The sequence below is a fragment of the Osmerus eperlanus genome, chromosome 15 (genome assembly GCF_963692335.1).
Source record: "Osmerus eperlanus chromosome 15, fOsmEpe2.1, whole genome shotgun sequence".
NCBI lineage: Eukaryota > Metazoa > Chordata > Actinopteri > Osmeriformes > Osmeridae > Osmerus > Osmerus eperlanus.
The window spans coordinates 10,272,839-10,294,781 of record NC_085032.1 but is presented as its reverse complement, the minus strand read 5'-3'; the positions used below and the strand labels follow the sequence as shown (position 1 = coordinate 10,294,781).

Sequence of the window (21,943 nt, the reverse complement as noted above, 5' to 3'; positions counted from 1 at the left end):
TGGACCAATAAGTGGACAAATGCTGATGATGCGATAGGGCTTGTTCTTCTCTGAAATACAGGGTGGGGAGCACAGCTTTTCCTTGGAGTACATAAAAAAAAAAAAAAAAAACGCAAGAACAAACAAATCTTCAAATACAGAAAAAGACAAACAGGTTTGGTAAAGAGAAGGAGGATGAAAAACAAAGAAAGACGACAGATACAGAGAGAGAGAGGAAGAGGGAAAGCCAGAGAGAAAGAGAGAGCGCTGCCACAGGAAGTGAGAGACGGGCCTGTTATCTTGCCTGGAGGCGAGAGCACCGCTCATCTGGGGCTCAAAGATAGAGGGGGAGATGGAGGGGGGTCTGGAATGGAGTGTGAGTGAGCGACTGTGTGTGTGTGTGTGTGTGTCCAAGCAGGGCCAGAATAAACCCCAACATAGACGACCCCACCCTCCAGAGTTTGGTACTGATAAAAGCCCAGGATCTCTGCTAGATAAGAAGAAGAGCCACTGGGGTCATGGCCATCAGGCTGCGCATCAAGCAGACACACACACACACTCCTCACACACACACACACACACGCACAACCTTCTAAGAGCTGTGTGTGTGTGTGTAGAGGTAAGGGAGGGTGCAGTGTAGACAGAGTTGACGGAGCACTGTTGTATCCATCAGGACAAACCACAGGACGCTGCTGAACAGCTTCACTATCACAACACTCGGCCAAACACTAGGACTCAATGGGACAGGTCAGATTGCTTTCCTTCGTGGATGTGCCCTGTGTTATCTGGGCTCGATTGCTTCTTCCTGTATTTATTCTAAGCACTCATTTTCCTGTCGGAAGATGGGAATGGATTCGGAAAGGTGTGTGAGTGTGTGTGAAAAAGAGATAGAGGCAGGCGAAGAGGGAGAAAGATAGTGTGCTTGTGAATTCCTGTGTGTGTGTGTGTGTGTGTGTGTGTGCGTGCGCGTGCGTGTGCACTAGGAGCTGTACAGTCTCTCTCAGGAGCGCGGGCGGTCAGGGAGAAAATGAAATCAGTGTTTGCAGAACTCCTTGTTTGATCCCCAGGGCTGTGTATAACCTCCACGGAGCCAGGAGGAGAGACGCCCCCACGAAGGAAGGAGCACGTTTACAAAGACACACACATGCAAATACACACACACACAGCCCGTATGTCATGTGCTGTCACTTGAGCAGATCAATGAGAGAGAAATCCATTCCAATTATCAGCCTTCAGCAAAGGCATGAATGAGGATGATGAATCGATACTGAAATCTCACCGCAGGAGGAGAAAACTGAGCATTTGGAATACAGAAATACCTGTGTTCAAGCTGCTGCTTTGTCAAGCAACACAGAGTTAATAAAGCTGGTAAATGAGGAGGAAAAAAGTACAAAGGGTATTTAAAGGAATGTGCTGAAATGTTCTGGTGTGTGCAACGGTGTTAAAACTGGAGGAGTGGGAAAACAATTTGAACTGAGGACCACAACTCTACTCTGTACCGCTTCCACAATTCAACTGCGTGTGGGCGTGTGGAGTCATTTCCTCCAGGAAGCAGGATGCTGTGAAGCCAACCTCTGACCTCTGCCCCCAGGTGCAGATGACAAGGTTGTGTGTCATCTACCTGGCACTGGCACTGCTTCAATCATCCTCAGAGGGACAGAAGTCCGTCACACACACACACAGTGCAATGGGGGCCCTGTCTGTCACTGGGCCTAGATGATGTGGCTGTCACCTCTAGGTTAGAAGGCAGAGAAATAGCAGAGGTGACGTGGAGTGAGGGTGTGTGTGTGTGTGTAGGTGGCCCTGAGGTAGGGTGTGTGTTAGTCATCCTCCAGTCTTCCACACTAAACCACTGTCTGACCTTTCCCTTGCTTTGATATTTGGAGCAGGACAATAGGTCAGACGAGGTGTCAGTTGTCAATGAAAAAAGAGAGGATGAGGTAAGACGTGTGCCTGTGTGTTTACATCTATAGAAACACGGCATACACTTGAATCAGAGTTCAGGAACTATATAGGAGAGGGTGATTACATAAGAATATTACCATTCTTCTGGTAAAATAAGCTTCTCTAACCTTCTCTACGACCCTCCCCACACAACCTCGCTTTCATTCACATTACACAAGCAGCCTCTCTCTCTCTCTCTCTCTCTCTCTCTCTCTCTCTCTCTCTCTCTCTCTCTCTCTCTCTCTCTCTCTCTCTCTCTCTCTCTCTCTCTCTCTCTCTCTCTCTCTCTCTCTCTCTCTCTCTCTCTCTCTCTCTCTCTCTCTCTCTCTCTCTCTCTCTCTCTCTCTCTCTCTCTCTCTCTCTCTCTCTCTCTCTCTCTCGCTCTCGCTCTCGCTCTCGCTCTCGCTCTCGCTCTCGCTCTCGCTCTCGCTCTCTCACGCTCTCTCACGCTCTCTCACGCTCTCTCACGCTCTCTCACGCTCTCTCACGCACAATTACTGCCGGTGTGTAGGGGGAGGGGCACCACCACAACCCTGACTCGGTACCCTATGAAAACACCTGCCTTAATGATAGTGCTGCGCTCGGGGAGGCCTCCTGGTCCTCGGAGGGGACGACAGAAGGAATCTGGTGGCTTATTTTAGGCGCTTGGCTTGGCAGATGAAATGCTGGCACGCGGAGATGTGGTGAACTTCTCCATCTTGCCTCTGAATTGTCTGTCCACCTCTCAAAGTATCTGGTCACTTCACAACCTGTATTTCTGTTTCCTTCCTTGTTCCTCCTTTATTTGTGCACCCTCTCCCTTTCTTCCTCTGGCCTTATCGATCCAGCCACTGTTACTCTCCCTCCATCCCTCCCTCCCTCTCCCATCGGGACTCTCTTCTTCCACCCCTGTCTTTTCCTCTCAGTCTCTTCCCCTCCCACTCTCAGTACCTGAGTAAATAAACAGCTCTGTAATGCTAATGAGAGCAGGTTCAGGGACGAGAGCAGACACAAATAAGTAGAGAGGAACGGGGGGGGGGGGGGGGGGGTGATAGGGAAAGAAAGAGAAAGGGGAGACCAAACCAAGGGCACTTCTATCAGTCTGGTGGTGAAGGACAGAACGGCTTTGCGAGTCTCCCTCACTTCAGTTTCGCTTTGAAGTGAAGGACAAGCCTCTAGAGTCCAGCATTAGCTAGCTAATGGTGACTAGCTCCTAGCACTGTAGCTTAGCTAACGATTAGCACTAAGAAAAACACCTGCCATGTGCAGGAAGGTTTAATGAGTGAAACCTGGTTGCTAAATCAAAGAAGTGTATACCTAAGTTCTCCTCCTATGTAGGGAGCCGGAGAATCTGAGAGTGAGTCATTGCAAGGTGGTGTTAGCAAGCTAGGGGGGCTAGCTTTGTGGGGGATAATCAGGTGAGAATGTGAAAGGTACTAGCTTAGGGAGTTTGGGGCAAATACACACACTTTCACAAGGGCACTCCCTTCCAACACACACACACACACACACACACAAATCCAGTTCAATCCTCCTTCCCTCCCCCATACACACGTACACACACATGCACATTCCAGGAGTAAAGAAAGAAAGGTGAGAGAGTGGCTGTCTCCTGTGCGGAGTTGGAAAGGTTACTGCGCTAATTGAGCAGCTGCTCTGGTGTCTTTTGATGGACTAGAGGAACATTGTCTGGCTGGGATCAAAGAGACCATGCTGGTAATTACTGTAGTTACCTCCACTGATGCTGTTCCATTAACCAAGCTTTACTCACCGTACCCCCACACACTTTGATAGGGTATCCCACCCCTTCTCTGCACACACACACACACACACACACACAGAGAGAGCAAGAGAGAAAGAGAGAGAGAGAAGGAGAGAGACGGGGGGGAGACACAGCACTACACGCACACACACCAGGAGAACTGGCAAAACATTGAAACACACAGAATGAGGTGCACACACACACCACACGCACGCAAACACACATGCCCCTGCAGGAGGGGACGGAGCTAGGGATGCGAAGGTTGGTGTCTGTGGTAACGACTATACAGGATTAAGGACTGTGGGGGAAGATTAGACTAGCTCACACACACTTAGCATCGGTGCTAATGTGGCTTTCAGGTGGGCTCAACGACAGAGAGGCAGCTTACTAGTAATGGTTGATGACAGTTACTCTCGGGGTGGGGCTTGCGAATGTGCTGTACCCTGTACATATGATGGGTAGGAAAAGGGTTGAGTAAGAGTGAGAAATGATAAGAAACGAAGATGGCTGGCTGGGTGAGCTATATTTATAATGAGGTCAACGTGAGCGCTGGGATTTGACTCCCCCGTGGGAGAGAGGGAGAGGAGGGGGCCGTAGAGGAGAGGGAGGAGGAGGATCAGGACGAGAGGAAGTATGAGGATGAGAAGATACACACTTTGTTTGTCGCCCTTCTGCTCTGTAAACAGGAAGTGAAAATTAGATATGGAAGAGGAGAGAAGCACCACAGAACAGACCCAGCCCAGAGTCCCATCTCTCATCCCTGGAGAGCGGATATGCAAGCCCAGGATTGGTATCGCAAACACTCTCATTAGTGCCCCCCTCATTCAGGCAACGCTGTCTTATTACCTATTGGATGATTCCCTCCCTGGCTCCTCCTTCAGTCGTGTCTCCTCCCCTCTGGGGCGGTGATGGGGGTGTGGTCCTGTCCCTCCACAGTCCCCTGGAACACACAAGAAGAACACGTCATTACAGTGTGAAACATCCTATGCAATATTTGTGTTACTGTGTATGTGTGTGTGTACGAGTATGTGAGCTGAACAGCTGAACATGGTTGCAGGCACAGCGACAAATGATTCAACATGATTACCACACACCGTCTCATCCTCTGTGTTGTGTGCATCTCTCACACACACACAGAAACATAGCCAACAAACGGCATAAAAAGACACTCAAACACACACTAAGCGCCTGTCACTTGGTCTCACATTAGCCAGAGCACCGCCTCGTTTAGCTAACAGTCTGGTCTTTTGGGGGGGGGGGCGGGGGTGGCCTGTCAGCTTTCACTATATTTCAATAAATAAAGAGAGAGCTCTCGGGTGTGAATTATTCATCGAACACGCCTTATCCTCTTCCAACAAGCTTGTTAGAGCACCTCCAGAGCGAAGAGTCTGGGGGGGGGGGGGGGGTGAGACACGCAGAGAGAGAGAGTAGAAGGGAAGCGGTGTTGTGGTTCAGCTGCGACTCTGTTAACCCCCGGCGCACCTGGGGTCTCTCCCAGTGCTAGGCCAGGTGGGGGACATACCCAGACACCTCCATGGCAGGAGAGCACAGCACACACACTCACACACACAGCAGAGCAGGGTTTTATTTGTGTGCATATTCATAGAATAAGCAGAATACGGCGGTAGTCAGAAAACAAGAGGGGTGGAGCGGGTGGAGGTGAGGAGGGGGAGGGCGTGTACATGCCATGCTGGAAGGCAGCGCTGGGCCCCCTGCCGGCCTCGACTCCTGTTAGACAGGCAGCGTGATGACTTCTCTGGACAGCAGAGGACCCTGGCTGTGTGTTTTGCGATGCCAAGCGTGATGGTATGCTTACCCAGCAACACAAACTAGAGGCCTGCGTAGAGGCAAATACGCAACAACAACAACAAGGGTAGGCTAATTCATGAAGAAACGTCACGACTAAAGATTCCTCCAACAGAGAGATCTTCCACCCCCTGCCCACTGTGTCAGCTCTCTCAGTGAAGGCCCCCAGGCGACTGCTCTTTATGTTCTCCCTGTGACAGTGCTCATTAAACACCCAGGACTGGGACTGGAGATAACAGGCTTTGGTCTACGCAGAGACTAATGGGGCTGTTACAGGTGGATTGGGCCTTAGTGTGTGTGTGTGTACACACACACACTAAGGCCCAATCATCAGCAGAACAGACTATATGCAACACTTTTTTTTTGAGTGACCAAAGCCCAAAGCAGGACTTTGAATTATGAAAGCTACTCCTCGAGGCTGATCTCATTCACACACACACACACACACACGCACACACACACACACACACACACACACACACACACACACACACACACACACACACACACACACACACACACCTGATCCACGGGCTCTCTATGCTAAGTCTAAGTCCCTCTCAGCAGCAACCCAAACCCTCACAAGCTTGCACAATCAAAGGGAACAGCAGAATGTTGCACGGCTAAAAAGGTTAAGTTGGCCCTAAAATGTACAGGCTACATTAATCTGACTTTTTGCTCTCCTGCTATCAGGTTGGTTCATCTCCCCACAGCCTTGGCATTTACATTGGCTGGGCTGTTGCCATCGCCAGGGCTGGGAAGGTAACCACCTAGCAATGTAAATGATTACGCTTGTGATTAAAGCTTTCCACTTCAAACAGTGCTGTGCTGTTTATACAGGCGCTGATATAGCAGGGGGATAAAGAGCAGGCTAGCCTGCCAGGCCCTGTGTGTTTTCCTGCCTGAATGGCTGAATGTCATTAAACCGCAAGGCGCTAGCCTGGATGTATTCATAATGACGCATAAATGCCATTCGACATACTGCACAGTGCTTATGCTATCTGGGACATGTTTTTTGCTCGCTAGCCCGTAAACTCTGGACTCCGCCCTGTTTTTGTCCGGAAGGTAGTAACGGCATATTCTACATCAATTTGGAATTGGACAGTGCTTGTTGTTCCTTGTTTCCTGTAAGATAAAGAAAGGGGAGGATGATTTTTTTTGTAGTTTTATAAAGGGAGTATGTAGTGCTAAGGCCATTTTCCCCATGGATGTAAGACAGAAAAAATGACATCCGAGACAAAAGAAAAGGCAAATTCCATGAAAAATAGACTTTGACTTTGCCTTACTTTCTTCCTTACAAAAACCAGAATGGTGGCCATATTGTCAAGCACCTCCCCTACTTGATTGAAGGCCCAAGCCTAGGCCGAGAAGAACAAAATGCAAGGTGTTTGTTTGTAATGACGCGCAGCTGTGCACGGATCCAGAATTAACCCGGGCCACATGAAAAGCTGTCGTCTCTATTTCAGGGTAAAGAACGAAAATTACACCCCTTTACATTCTCTGCTCTAGTATTAAACCTCAATTAGTGCTCTGCAGTGATGTCATCATTATGGGCCTGTAGTCAAGGGTGCTCCTTTTCCAAAACACACTCTCACTCACGTCCAAAACCTTAAGGTTAAGTTACTTTATTAACCTTGCAAACAGGGTCACAGTGCGACCTTATGAGAGCTTGCTTGCTACTTTGTGGCTGAGGTACTCAGGAAGAAAGTTCCTTTCTGGGCTGTGGCAGCTGCAAATAAAAATTGACATCTGGACATTGACTTTTCTATCTCTGTTTATGTAAAACAACCAATTTGACCTAGTTTGGCTAAATTTACATCAGGAATTTTAATCCAGAGTATTCCCCTGAGGTCACCAAGGTACGTCACAAAAAAAAAAAAAAAAAGACAAAAAAAGAAGTTGCCTCAACCTCCTGTGACCCCTGACGAAGACGGGTAGGAGACCCCGCTTGGCTCCAGTCCAAACATCGACCCCCTCCACCCTCCCAGGATTACACTACCAAACATGCCCTGCTGCGGGACTCAACCACAGTAACCCAACACAGAGAGGCAGCCCTAAGTCTGCTGTTGTACAGCGGTCTGGAACTGTGTCTGGTTTCAGGCTGCTTTGCTCCCTCAGCACTGCAGAGTCACTGGTTCTGTCTGACCAAACCGTCGCTCTGCGTGGCTCGGAGGAGGGCTGGTCGGAGTCTCTGTGAATAATGCATCGGAGTGGCGTGTCGACCAGCAAGCTGCATTTGGAGCAGTCATGGCTATGTTAACCTGAACAGATACACTATCACCATCAAAGAAACAGGAGTATCTCCCAAGCACTAGAAAATGTACCCCCAATGGGGTTTGTCAAAAGAACTTTTCTCTGTCTCTCTCCAAGGTGCGCACACACACACGCACACACACTTTCTCAAGAAGTGGCACAAAAAACAAATTGGATGAGACCAAGATGAAACTATGAGAGCCGGGCTCTGACGAACTTAAAGGGGCTGCGTAGGGTGTGTGGAGGGGGAAGGGGGGTGGTTACATCAAAAGGTAGCGTGTTCCTGGCGAGGGCCTCAATCAGTCGAGAGGGCCAAGGAGAGGAGGAGGAGGAGAGACGAGTGCTTCCCTTTAAATTGATCCCACAGAGACCCTCAAGGTTCCCCGGGACTAACAGTAACAACCTAGCCCTGTGGAGCAGAGGATGAGAGGGGGAGAGAGAAGGAGAGGCAGACACAGATAAACTGGCAGGCACAAGGTGTCTTCCTCCTCTGTGGCTTCATCCAAGCTTCGACGGATGCCAAAAGACAAGAGATTAACTTTCAAACTCAAATGTTACTAGACTAACAATGTACTTGACCGGGAGTGTATCTTCATCCTCTCCCATTCTGGCAGTGTGGGCCTTGGCTCATTAGGGGCTGGCCAGAGATCAGACTGTGGACTGGTCCTGGTTGGTTATCCCTCGTGCTCAAGCCTCCAAGGAACAACACTATCACCCAAACACAGAGACCATACACGCTGCCAGACTCTCCTCAGCCTGCCCACTGGCTAATATACAAAGAGCGTGTGTGCGTGCACAAGTAAAGGGATTAATTTGTGTCTGTGTTTCTCAGAAACCTATCCTTTCTAATTTCAAATGCAAAAAACATATAGCCGTTTCTTTTCCATATGACTTGAGACTGTATCAACATCCTGTCAACACATACCTATCAAAAGTAGAGGCTGGTAGGTTTTAGGCTGGAAGCCTACATGCTGTACAGTAAATTCAATTTCAGGGGTCGGGGATAAACATACACTGGTCCCCCCCCGTCTGCAGATATGAAAGTATGACCCAAATGATAGAAGATAGAATCTCCTTCCAGGGAGACAAAGAGAAGTGGGAGAAGTGAGAATAATTTTAAATCAGTTTTACAGTAAGTAGAGCTTTTCATTTGCATACTGGATTTTGTGAGTAAGAATGTGGCTTTAGCGTTAATCTAACTGAGTGATCATCACAAAACTACAACCTCGGGTTGAAACCCAAGGCTCTGGTTGGTGAGCCTGAGATCTAGAAACTCTGTGGGTTACAGTTAGGTCCATAAGTATTTGGACATTGACACAATTTTCATCATTTTGGCTCTGTATACCACCACAATGGATTTGAAATGAAACAATCAAGATGTGCTTTAACCCTCGTGCTGCCTTCGGGTCACATGACCCAAAGGTTCATAACGAACCATCGTTGTGTTTACCCAATTTTACCCAATACAAAAACAAATAAAAATAATTTTCTTTTAACCTTCGCAATGTGGGGGGTCTGAGACAGCCCAACGGTTAAAAGAAAATGCTTCACTTTGTTTTTGTATGCGGTAAAGTTGTTGCAATACGACGGTGGGTCACAATGACTGATGGGTCAGAACGACCCGAAGATAACACAAGGGTTAAGTGCAGACTTTCAGCTTTAATTTCAGGGTATTTACATCCAAATCAGGTGAACGGTGTAGGAATTACAACACATTTTATATGTGGCCCCCCACTTTTTAAGGGACCAAAAATAATTGGACAAACTAACATAATCATAAATCTAATTGTCACTTTTAATACTTGGTTGCAAATCCTTTGCAGTCAATGACAGCCTGAAGTCTGGAACCCATAGACATCACCAGACGCTGGGTTTCGTCCCTGGTGATGCTCTGCCAGGCCTCTACTGCAACTGTCTTCAGTTCCTGCTTGTTCTTGGGGCATTTTCCCTTCAGTTTTGTCTCTAGCAAGCGAAATGCATGCTCAATTGGATTTAGGTCAGGTGATTGACTTGGCCATTGCAGAACATTCCACTTCTTTGCCTTAAAAAACTCTTTGGTTGCTTTCGCAGTATGCTTCGGGTCATTGTCCATCTGCACTGTGAAGCGCCGTCCTATGAGTTCTGAAGCATTTGGCTGAATCTGAGCAGATAATATTGCCCGAAACACTTCAGAATTCATCCTACTGCTTTTGTCAGCAGTCACATCATCGATAAATACAAGGGAACCAGTTCCATTTACAGCCATACTTGCCCACGCCATAACACTACCTCCACCATGCTTCACTGATGAGGTGGTATGCTTTGGATCATGAGCAGTTCCTTCCCTTCTCCATACTCTTCTCTTCCCATCCTTCTGGTACAAGTTGATCTTGGTCTCATCTGTCCATAGGATGTTGTTCCAGAACTGTACAGGCTCTTTTAGATGTTTTTTGGCAAACTCTAATCTGGTCTTCCTGTTTTTGAGACTCACCAATGGTTTACATCTTGTGGTGAACCCTCTGTATTTACTCTGGTGAAGTCTTCTCTTAATTGTTGACTTTGACACAGATACGCCTACCTCCTGGAGAGTGTTCTTGATCTGGCCAACTGTTGTGAAGGGGTTTTTCTTCACCAGGGAAATAATTCTTCTGTCATCCACCACAGTTGTTTTCCGTGGTCTTCCGGGTCTTTTGGTGTTGCTGAGCTCACCAGTGCGTTCTTTCTTTTTAAGAATGTACCAAACAGTTGATTTGGCCACACCTAATGTTTTTGCTATCTCTCTGATAGGTTTGTTTTGATTTTTCAGCCTAACGATGGCTTGCTTCACTGATGGTGACAGCTCTTTGGACTTCATATTGAGAGTTGACAGCAACAGATTCCAAACACAAATACCATACTTGAAATGAACTCTAGACCTTTTATCTGCTCCTTGTCAATGAAATAACGAACTCCCTTTATGAGGGAATAACATACACCTGGCCATGGAACAGCTGAGCAGCCAATTGTCCAATTACTTTTGGTCCCTTAAAAAGGGGGGGGCCACATATAAAATGTATTGTAATTCCTACACCGTTCACCTGATTTGGATGCAAATACCATGAAATTAAAGCTGAAAGTCTGCACTTAAAGCACATCTTGATTGTCATTTCAAATCCATTGTGGTGGTATACAGAGCCAAAATGATGAAAATGGTGTCAATGTCCAAATACTTATGGACCTAACTGTAAGTGAGCAGAAGCTGGGTTTTGGGGATAGTGGATAGTGGCATTCAGCCAGAGCACCAGACCCCTCACTGGCTCCAGTCACAGTGCTTCACGATGAGCTTTGATGAATGACCACGGGAAGGCCATGAATAACTCTCAGCCTTATAAAATAATCCCATGGCTTCTAATATTGTTAAAAAACCCTGCAGCTGACACTCCCACTTACCCTTTACTGCTGCTCCCAGTGCCCTTCCCCTTGCTCCCAACAACAATTCCTTGAAATCCCCTGACTGTTTCACGCCTACATTTTGACGTTTCATTTAGCTTCCTCTCCAGACGACGCCATTTATTTAATTGGGGGAATAGAAATTGTCGGAAGAGGGGAATTTGAGCTTACGTGCCACAGGTAACCTGTTTTTTGCACAGACTGTGCGGGGAATTGATCGCTGCAAGAGCAGATGCATCACGCCTGGTCATTTTCAAAGTGAGGAAGGGAATAGGAGTGTCTATTTATAATGCCGGGGAAAGAGGAGAGGGGGATTAGCTCGTCATTAGGATGAGGAGCGGAGAGGAGAATCAATTTCGGGGGGTTTAAAAAGATGACAAACCCGCATTCGCTCTCTGCTGATGTCGCTAGGGGTAGACAACCCTTGGCGCAATACCCACTGTACTCTTAATATGTTTAGATGTTACTCATGACTACGTTTCCTTTTTCAGTTCCTTTTTGTGGTTCTGTTTTATTCCACTGAACCTTGTTTTACAAACCCTATCAGAAAACCCCTCTTCACTTCAGGTTTCCCCAGGTGTGTGATGGGGAAAGCGTAGGGGTTAGGGTAGGAAAGACCCCGGAGTGCCGCAGGTCTCACAAAGAACCTCTGAGTCAGGTCAGGAAGTTCTCCATCCTGGAGCATAGGAGGCCTGCCACCCCCTGCCCCTACCTCTGCTCACCACAAACCCCTCGGCCCCTGACCCTGGCCTAGATGTGGCCTCAGCTTATACAGGGCCAGTTGGGGGACAGGAACCACACAGGAAACACAGAAACCCAATACCAGGAGGGGCACCAGAAATAAGGGGGGTGGAGAAGCTGGAAAAAAAAACATTTTTCAACCAGCGCCCATCACCACAAACTACTCTATGGTGATGACCCAATCCTAGACTCCATCAGTGCTGGTTGAGTTGAGATATTTTCTTTCGTTTTTTTCTGTAAGACTATTATTATTATTGTATTTCTTTGTGTAATGTAAGCTTGGTTTTTAGACACACAAACTACTGTAACTTGGAATCAGTGGGTAAACAAATATAAGCAGAAGACCTATGAAACCAAATCTCGAAACAGAAGCAAGAAGAAAATCATAGGTGGAACACAAGTCTAATTTGTCCATTTCCCGGATAGCAGGGCTTAGATAGGCCAGCAGATCCTGTGCAGATCTGAACATCAGGTTAGCAATTCTCTGGCCTCCCCAGTCATTTGTGAGCTCCAGAGCCTGCAAATGATTAGGCCTGCGAGGGCAATTAGACTAAGCATCGCTGGGGCTAAATATAGACCCGGCCTGGTTTGGCAGGTCTATGCCTGGGTCAGGTCCATATTCCGCAGAAGGGATAGAACCCCTGTTTGTTCAATCAAGGCTTGGTTTATTTGATAACTGTGTGAATGTTCTTTTTGGGTCGGACATGACAACGCTACAAAAACTTGTCAGTCTATCAGGTGTTCCCCAGAGAGGTGGAATAGCAGGCGTGGGAAAAAATGCAGAGAGAAGGAGAAAACAAACAAACGTGGGAATGAGGTCTGAGGAAATGTTGGGGGTGCATAAAATGTAGTTTCTCAGACTGCAGGGGAATGCTTAAACAGCATCGTGAATTTTTGTATCTTACTTTTTTATTTAGCCAGATAAGTCATTTGAACCAATTCTCATTTACAATGGCAATCTGGAAGATCATGTGAAGAGAGAAGAAGATAGTTTATGTTGCCAGTACTGTAGAGCATATTGTCAAGTGAGAACTTTAAGTGAGAACGAGCCCAGCTTATTGGGGTTCAAGGTAGGGTTCAAATCCTGACCTGTGGCTTGTTAAACCCAAACATCTACCATTAGACCAAGAAGACGTTTTGTTGTCATAGGGCACCTTTGGGGATGCAAACCTTCACTTATCGATAAACCTAACACTCATAACTGCACCCTCAAACCCTCCCAGTCCAACAGAACACAGGAACACATGCTCTTTTCCCATGCCGAGGTTCTGAGGAATGTAGAACCAAATAATACTTTCCTAACATCCCACCCCCCATCTTCCACAGCCCAACGAAAAAGAAGAAAGGGGGGTGAAAAAAACCTCGATGATTTTTTTAATCCTTAAAAAACAGGAACGCTTCGCCCACCCGCTCACCTGGGACAGCTCTTGGCCGGTGGAGGCGATGCTGAAAGGTTATGGGAGCCTGGGAATGTTTAACATCAAGCAAGCAATCAGAACAGAGCATGAGCAGTGGGAATTGAGGCAGGAAACACGAAGAGTAACCCTTTCCTGCCCGCGAGGCGCAAAAGAGGAAACTATCGGGATCTGACGTATTGCTACAGTGAAGGTGAAGGGCAGCCTGTCAGCATTCAGACGTAACCATAGAAGAACAGAAAACAGTGGGACTGTAACAGATAGGGGAATGGGTCTGATCTTCAGTACTTGTGGACAGACAGTCAACTATTATATAATTATGAATTAAAGAATAGCTTGTGTTCTTAACTCACTGTATGTAGCAACAAATCTGTGGTTCTTATGGAATTTTTATTTTAGGGCATTTCTGCTTTATTGGGAGACAGGAAATGTAAGGGAGAGAGAGGGGTGGACATGCAGGAAATGGCCCAGGCTGGAATCGTACCCGAGAACGTGCATCACTCACTGTTACTGCTCCTAGTGGGCTCGTCCTATCATGTGACAGGGAGGTAGTCTGTATGACAGACAGTGATGGTCGAAGCAATTGAGAAGAATCTCAGGAACTGAAGAGAGCATGACTAAAAGATTCAGTATAGATTACTTCAACAGACGGGGATATGAAAACGAATGAACTGGAGGACAAATGACTATTCTGAAGAGGTCAAACTGCTGGGAAAGATGTATTGATGGCCCAAGAGAAGGAGACCAGAAATCCATGTTTGAAGGAGACCAGAAATGAATGTTAGAAGTGCTCCATATAAGGGTTATAAGTGCTAGAGAGACAAAATGAAGTCAACACTGCACTAACATCGGCACACAATAACATTCACATACAGGACATCTATTGCCCGCCATCACATAAAGTAACCACATCAAGGAATCAATTTAGGCAGTGTATGCTGGTATTAAAGCCGTTAACCTACTCATTGGACGTTGTACAAAAGTTTGTCAATTCATCATCTCGGAAAGACAAATGAGATAACAATATGGTCTGGCTCTAAAAGGTCTTGGTAAGGTCAAAGTGTGTCCTTGGAGTGACAAATGTATTATAATGAATTCGGTTCACTTTAAAATCCATAGCGAACGTATAACCTACAGTCCTTGGGAGAATTCATGAGAGGGATTTGACTCAGCGTAAAATTGGCTTGCTCTTCTCAGCTAATGTCCCGTGTGACACACTGAAAAAAACAGCAAGAAAGGATTGTAACAGTTTAATTTAGCTTTTCTCCCAAAAGGAGGGGAAATCCTTTTGAAGCTTGATTTGAATATACTGTAGACAATTTGGGTTCTCTCTTTCTGTGTGCACAGATACACATATTAATTACATTCTTAATTAACTGTGATTCTCATGGAGAACATTGCATACCGATTAACATGACTCAAGGCTATGGGAAACCAACATCTTAGCCCTCTTACGTGACAAGGATTCATAACCCGTGTTTGCGGACATTTGTGGGGAAAATCTCACCTTCAGCAAACTTGGTACATAATTCCAATAGGATACACAGCCAGATCATCCATTTCCCTCAATCTACCTCAGACACGCACAGGGACACGCTGTCCTGAATTTATGGTTATCGTTTTACAATAAAGGAGAGAGGCCTTTGGATTCCAAAACGTACTGTCTGTTCTTGTATCTGATATGGTTCTTCTAGGCTCACTGCTTCACAACATGTACTATACCATGTACATCCCCTGGTTAGATCAATGGAGCATTTAGCTAATCAAGTAGGAAGGCAGCCACAGGAAGAATAATAAGGACATGTATAAGTAGCCTGGGATCAATAGGCATCGGGGAAATCCTTTTAAGCCATCCTTCTGTGGAGGACAAATATAAAGACCATCTTTCGTGCCATAAACCGTGAAGTTGGTCAAGTGTGGCTAGTGACTGATGCAGCATCCAGACATGACGAGTGAGGCTAGTGACTGATGCAGCATCCAGACATGACGAGTGAGGCTAGTGACTGATGCAGCATCCAGACAGGACGAGTGAGGCTAGTGACTGATGCAGCATCCAGACATGACGAGTGAGGCTAGTGACTGATGCAGCATCCAGACAGGACAAGTGAGGCTAGTGACTGATGCAGCATCCAGACAGGACGAGTGAGGCTAGTGACTGATGCAGCATCCAGACAGGACGAGTGAGGCTAGTGACTGATGCAGCATCCAGACAGGACGAGTGAGGCTAGTGACTGATGCAGCATCCAGACAGGACGAGTGAGGCTAGTGACTGATGCAGCATCCAGACAGGACGAGTGAGGCTAGTGACTGATGCAGCATCCAGACAAGACGAGTGAGGCTAGTGACTGATGCAGCATCCAGACAGGACGAGTGAGGCTAGTGACTGATGCAGCATCCAGACAGGACGAGTGAGGCTAGTGACTGATGCAGCATCCAGACAGGACGAGTGTGGCGAGGCTGGGAGTTGTGCTCGGTCTAGTGCTGAGCTCCGAGCGGAGCCAGAATGCAACTCTTTGGTTGTCGTCAGCCTCTGAGAATCCTTAAAGGCCCAGAGAGGCAGTGTCGAAACAGCATCACGTGTGTTGTCTTTATGGCTCTGGGAAATAGATCCCTGCTTAGTGAGGTCTGGGAGACAGAGAGAGCGAGAGGGAAATACAGAGACAGAGAACGAAAGAGAAAGAGAGAGAGAAAGAAATACAGAGACAAGGAACGAGAGAGAGAGAGAGAGAGAGAGAGAGAGAGAGAGAGAGAGAGAGAGAGAGAAAAATACAGACAGGGAACGAACGAGAGAAAAATACAGACAGGGAACGAACGAGAGAGAGAGAGAGAGAGAGAGAGAGAGAGAGAGAGAGAGAGAGAGAGAGAGAGAGAGAGAGAGAGAGAGAGAGAGAGAGAGAGAGAGAGAGAGAGAGAGAGAGAGAGAGAGAGAGAGAGAGAGAGAGAGAAAGGAAGGAGGGAGACAGAAAGGTGAGGTCCAGCTGAGACAGCTGCATACTATTACCCTGCACCCCCCCCCCCCCCCAGTCCCCACCCCGCCCCCACAGGAAATGAGCAATCAGTTAGTTCTGACAGGTACATGCTCAACTTCGCTATCTTTCCTCTAAAACCTACCAAATAATGTATTACAGCAGTTTAGCGTTAACCCTGAGGCTTGTTTCACCTCTCTGCCAAGGTTGGTCTCATACCTTTTGTGTGCGTGAGTGTGCTTGAGCGGTTTAGTTGCCTCTGAGACAGGAAAAACATAACATTGAACCCGTCCCACCGTCCCACCCCAAAAAATGAAATAAAACTACAACATCTGAAGCGCTTTTTCAGGTTGTGAAAAGCTATAATTTAGAGGTCTCTTGTGGCCTGTAGAAGGTTTAGCATGTCCAACTAGAACTGGGGTGTAGCTGAAGACCTTCCTTAATGCATTGCCAGGTCTGTGTGTGTGTGTGTGTGTGTGTGTGTGTGTGTGTGTGTGTGTGTGTGTGTGTGTGTGCGTGCGTGCAAGGATTAAGGCAGATCCAAAATGGCAGATTATAGATCTGAGGGCTATATTGTCGCTCCAAACAAGAAGACAGTGTGGTGATCACCCATAATCTTCAACGAATCCAAACCACTGACAGTCATCAATTAACCACTGCCACAACCAAATGCAGGCATAGAGGCATCTCCCTAGATTCAAAGGAACACTAGCCAAGTCCCTCAAGCAATCTGCTAACAGTATCCACCTGTCTGTTTGACAATAGTGAAAATCTAGAAAATCTAGATGTTTCATTAACAAAAGCACACAGAGCACGCAAAAAGAGAGAGAACTCATCTATCCCGACAAAGGAACCACTGCTGGTGATTGTTCCAAATATTCCGTATTCCAAACTGAGCCACATCAAACATCCCCAAAGATGCTGTGGCAATGTGGCACAGGGAACCTGGAACAAGTTAGACTGGGGTGAAGCATATTGGTGTAAACAAGCGCTCAGATGGCATGTTTTGTCTGTGACAGACAGACCTGCAGTCCTTCAGGCACCGGAACACAATCCCTCCCGCAAGACAATTAGCCTGTTTCAAATCACAGATGTCTCATTACCGTACAATAACTATGCGATTACTTTTCTGTCTCATCTGTCTGGTGGCTGAACGCATGCTAGCATATTTTGTAGTCTATACAATCAGGCACAAGCACAAACACGCGCACACACGAGAGAAGCCAGCTCCCAGCCACTTCCACTGAGATTTACAGTTGCATCCAGCCTCCATTCATCAAGTGCTAACGATCAGCCAACTGGCGAAAATCTTGCCGCGTCATGCTTTGACCCATCCACACACAGCAGAGTTGCCCGCGTCTGGCGTCCATCCCTCACACGGCGACGAGGCCCTCGTCTACAGGCCACATCACTCACTTTTATGGAGGTAGGGCGGTGGAGGGTTTAACAAGACGTTTTACTTGTGAGGGGGACCAGGATTACATAACCATAAAACGATGGGGTCCACAAATCTCTGTCAGAGTTGCGATGCGTGCACGGCTTGATGTGGTCCGCAGTGAACACAGCAGAGCAGCATCTGAGTTGACTGCTGGTGCAGTATTCTTGGTTCCCTGCCTCTCTCTCTACTGCTGAATAGTTTACATAATAGGAAAGAGAACTTGAATCTTTTTCCAATGTGTTCCGGAGAATCATATATTTGACCACACCACAAATCCTCAAAACAATTCCGTCCCCCGGTGCCCCTCGCCCGGCTCTGTGATAGACCGTAATGAGGGAGAGCTGGAGGCTGGAGTGAGGGCTAGCCAACGCTCAGCCGAGTGTGTCATTTTCCTGGGAGGCAGCCTGTGGAGGCAGCCTGTGGTTGGAGCGCACTGGAGCACCTCCACTGACCAGGGGCGTCTGTGGTTTCTGCTCCCCTCCTCCCCAAGAAGGACTGTGGCAGGCGAGGAGGAGGCAGGCAGGGGATGGGAGGTGGGAAGGGCAAGATTGGCAAGGCAGGGGGAGGCAGGGAGGTAGTCGCAGGGATGGACGGTGGGCAGGGAAAGGTTGGTGAGGCGAGGGGGGACGCAGGGTGGGGAGGGAAGGGGAGACACTGTAGGGGAGGCGTGCATGGTAGGTAGGTAAGGGGGAGGGAGGCAAGCCGGCTCCCCGCGCCTGACACGGAGCACCCGCGCTGGGGGAACGTCTGAGTAATGGCAGGGTAATCGGATCCAGAGGAGGAAGGGAGAGGGAGCAAGCCTGACGCCTAAATCAAATCTGGATAGTGAGGGGGTATAGAGAGAGGGAGACGAAGACACAGAAAGAGAGAGAGGGAGGTTTGGGAGGAGGCCCAGCCAAAAGAGGATGAAAGTAAGGCTTCCATGTGGTTCCTTCACAGACACACACACACACACGTGCCGCACCCACTCCTGGTGTAAGAGGACCTGAGTAGTACACACAAGACGTAGACCAAGGCTTCAAACTCACCGCAGCATGGACCTGTGTCAAAACAAAACACAAAAAAACACAAATTAAAAATGAGATATTCCCCCCTCCAACTTTCCTTAAGTTATTAAATGTTTTAACAGACATGGACTTGAATGAAATAAAACTCATTTGGGTAGAGTAAAGGAGCTGCGTCAATACTGTTATTTTTCCCCTCAAGGCTGTATTTGACTTTCCATCTTCATTTCTCTTTTCTAGTCAAACTTTCTTATCTCAAGTATCCTTCTCTCTATCCCCCTCATGGGATTCTAGGTCACGAAGCACATGAGACCTGTCCGAGACCTTCCTGGACTGGACAGTATAAGCACCCAGCTTGTACCTACACAGCCAGCCTGGTCAAATATGGAAAGTTGTGGGGTTCAATGCAAGATTATGATACTGGTCATGTCACCGCATAATATTACCACATGCACCGTTACAGTTCACCAAAACAAAGTTTGCAAGGAAGTGAGTCCTAATTTCCTTGTTGTTGGTTTTTCTGCATTAAGTGTGACCATTTCAGTGATGGACGCTACCTGCAGCCATGCATGCATGCATGGCCACAGGACAGCTTAGCCTATGTCACCACAGAGCCAGGACACCAGAGAGACTGTCTCCAGGAGGAGGCCATTACTGAACCACATCCATTCCCACCCACAATGTGGAGCTCCATGCATTATTGAGACTTAAATTGACTTTCCTTGTAGGGCCTCGTCTCCTGCTCTGTGCTCTGACAAGGTGTCGCTCCATAGTACACAATGGAACGACCAGGATGTTAAGTTGCTATGATTGTGGGGTAAATAGCCTGCATTGTTCAACCATTATCTTTTTTGATCCAGTCTTTAACCCTCGTGCTGCCTTCGGGTCACATGACCCAAAGGTTCATAACGAACCATCGTTGTGTTTACCCAATTTTACCCAATACAAAAACAAATTAAAATAATTTTCTTTTAACCTTTGCAATGTGGGGGGTCTGAGACAGCCTAGCTGTTAAAAGAAAATGCTTCACTTTGTCTTTGTATGCGGTAAATCTGTCGCAATACGAAGGTGGGTCACAATGACTGATGGGTCAGAATGACCCGAAGATAACACAAGGGTTAAGGTAAAGTTATTGGCCTAATGAGTGTATACCATGCCAATAAACAGGGACAATCCAAATCAACAAGAGTTTTAGGCTGAAAAAGAGCCAAAGTGTATTATAAACTTAGTCTCGGGTGGAAAGTTTTATTCTGTGGAATCGTGACATTGTAGGATTATGTTGTTCTGGGAGTGCATTACAATCATCACTGGAAAAACAACGGGTTTGAAAGCAAGACAAAAGTCCCTGACCCCAATATAGAAAATACATTAGGCCTACATCTGATATGGTAAAACAGTTTACTTTGGAAAACACATCTATCTTGCAAAGAAGCTTAAAGAATCCATATGCCAGGAAAGACCAGAGGTCTACACAACCCTCCTGTCCTGCCTGTTTCCGGAGTAAAATGAACCTACATCAACACTATATCATGGGAGTTGTAGCCTAACATAGTATTTGGTAGCCAGTTTCAGACTCTTAACAGAAACAAACAGCCAAGAGAGTAATTCAGCAATACTTCTCTCCTCTCCGTTGGAAGCAAGCGCGCGATAGTGTCTTCGCCTAGTTATCATTGACCAAAAATGTGAAATAAGCAACTTGATTTTCCTGTGGTCCTCCCTCACTCCTCCTCTGACCACATGTGAAACCACACTGAAGGAGCTCACATGCCAACCCAAACCCTACAGATCTCTCACACCATGTGTTTGTGTGAGATTTAGTTGCATCAGGGTCCCACACACATTGTATTGTACAAGCTCACACTGTGCGTTTTTTATGCGTGTGTTAAACCACGTGTGCTAAAGTCCACTAAAATGTCAACTAAGGTAGTCAAAATTATATTACCCTGTTTGTGATATTCTTTGCAAGGCCAGTTAATAAGTGAAGCCTAACTTCACCACAGCAAATCTCAAAATCCACTCCACATTCTAAGTGTTATTGTTGACAATTCCTGCCATGCACCTGACTGACATTTGCTGCTTTTGCCTCTGTTGTGTACAGTTGAACTGGAGAAGGTAGCCGTCTTTTAACTTCTGAAGCATGCCTCACACTTCATTATTACGAGAGAAAATAGCACTGATGCTATATTATAGTTTAATTCTTTAATCTTCTTCGTACTTTCCTGCAAATCTATTAAAACTCTTGAGTACAAATAATAAGCGTTTGCGGCACATGACCGGTTTACCGAAGGTAAACACATTTCACTGCAATGTTAAAAAAGTAAATGATGAGAATGATAGACCATGTTGCCAAACAAAAGTCTAATATATGAAACTACGACTATCAATAGGCCTGTAGCTTGCTAAAACCAAAAACATTGTGAGTAGTTTCCAATAAGAACACCAAGACATTACATTTAAAATGCTATAATGATTGTAAGCAGTTGCTTGAGTGTTGCATACTTGTGTGGTGAAAGTGGCAATGGACAAGACGTCCACTGGCGTGAACAGCGTCCAACATCCCCGTAAACGTACTGCACAAACTAAACATAGGCCTACTGTTTTAAAACACTGAAAGAAAACAACTACGAATTGTATGACTGTAGGATATTAGATGCATGTAATTATAAAAGGCCTAAGCCTACTATGTCTGTAATGATTCCTATTGGCTGAAATGACTATCGTGATAACATTGCTAAGGCACCCCATTGGGTTCCGTTTTCTAACTCTGGAATCTTGCTAATGCAATGTATTTTCTACTACCTCACCTGTATCCCCAGTTGTGTGTAGATGTCGTCTTTAATGTGCATATAGCCACATATTTGCTATTATACTACAACGGTCGATCTTCACAACAGTTTCTCTTCAACCATTTTGAGCTGTACCTTCACTTGAGACTGTAGGGGAGTCAGAGCACGAGCTCACCGGTAATGCTTTCCTTTTTTGTTATTTGTAGAACTACATCACATTAAATGATATTTATAATGGACGCTATATTTTTTGGTGTTAAAATGTTTATGTATATGAGACTTCATGAGGCATGTTTTCTTTAAATCGTGTATTTCTTGATTCACCCTGTTAGAGTAAAATGGTATGGCTCGTGAAATTCTGGTTTATCTAGGCGACAGTAGCCAATCAGCTGCAGCTAAACGTAACCCTCCAATTCTGTCAGCAGTAGACAAGAAGTTCTAATGTGGCTGAAGCTTGCAGGA

At 46.5% G+C, this 21,943-nt stretch overlaps 1 protein-coding gene across 3 annotated transcripts in view; it reads right to left on the bottom strand.

Annotated features, from left to right (window-relative positions):
- The window catches only part of znf438 (zinc finger protein 438), a 30,657-nt gene extending 9,045 nt beyond the window's left edge, over positions 1-21,612 (bottom strand). The window contains exons 1-4 of one of the 3 annotated variants that reach the window (XM_062479696.1): positions 21,500-21,589; positions 18,720-18,731; positions 7,988-8,132; positions 4,511-4,604 (exon numbers count right to left, since the gene is read on the bottom strand). The gene's annotated coding sequence lies outside the window, so the exon portion shown is untranslated. Of the gene's footprint in view, positions 1-4,510; positions 4,605-7,987; positions 8,133-18,719; positions 18,732-21,499 lie in introns of all 3 variants that reach the window. The other 2 variants (XM_062479695.1, XM_062479694.1) reach the window with 2 other exon arrangements.
- Between the last annotated feature and the right edge of the window lie 331 nt (positions 21,613-21,943).